Consider the following 629-nt stretch of genomic DNA (forward strand, 5'->3'; position numbering starts at 1 on the left):
CACACAGATACACGTACATAGACACACACATACACAGACACACGCACACAGAAACACACGTACACAGACAGATGCACACACACACACACACACACACAGACTGACACGCACACAGACAGACACAAAGACACACATAGACACAGACGCACGCATACACATGGACACGCACACACACGCGCACACACACACACACACACTCACGCGCACACACACACACGTTCCACCCAAAGACATCCCTCTCTTGTGGGAGCACGTACCTGGTGAGTGCCCCCAGTCACAGTCACAAAAGGCAGAGCGATGGGAACCGAGTGATGTCTGAGAGACCGGGATTGGGGGGGGGGGGGTGGTAGGGGGGGGGGGGGAGAGTGAGCCCCCTGGGATTGGGGAGGGGGGGAGAGTGAGCCCCCCGGGATTGGGGAGGGGGGTGGAGAGTGAGCCCCCTGGGATTGGGGAGGGGGGGGAGAGTGAGCCCCCTGGGATTGGGGAGGGGGGGGAGAGTGAGCCCCCTGGGATTGGGGAGGGGGGGGAGAGTGAGCCCCCTGGGATTGGGGAGGGGGGTGGAGAGTGAGCCCCCTGAGATTGGGGAGGGGGGGAGAGTGAGCCCCCTGGGATTGGGGAGGGGGGGTGAG

This window comes from Hemiscyllium ocellatum, chromosome 50 (assembly GCF_020745735.1).
Source record: "Hemiscyllium ocellatum isolate sHemOce1 chromosome 50, sHemOce1.pat.X.cur, whole genome shotgun sequence".
Classification (NCBI taxonomy): Eukaryota; Metazoa; Chordata; class Chondrichthyes; order Orectolobiformes; family Hemiscylliidae; genus Hemiscyllium; species Hemiscyllium ocellatum.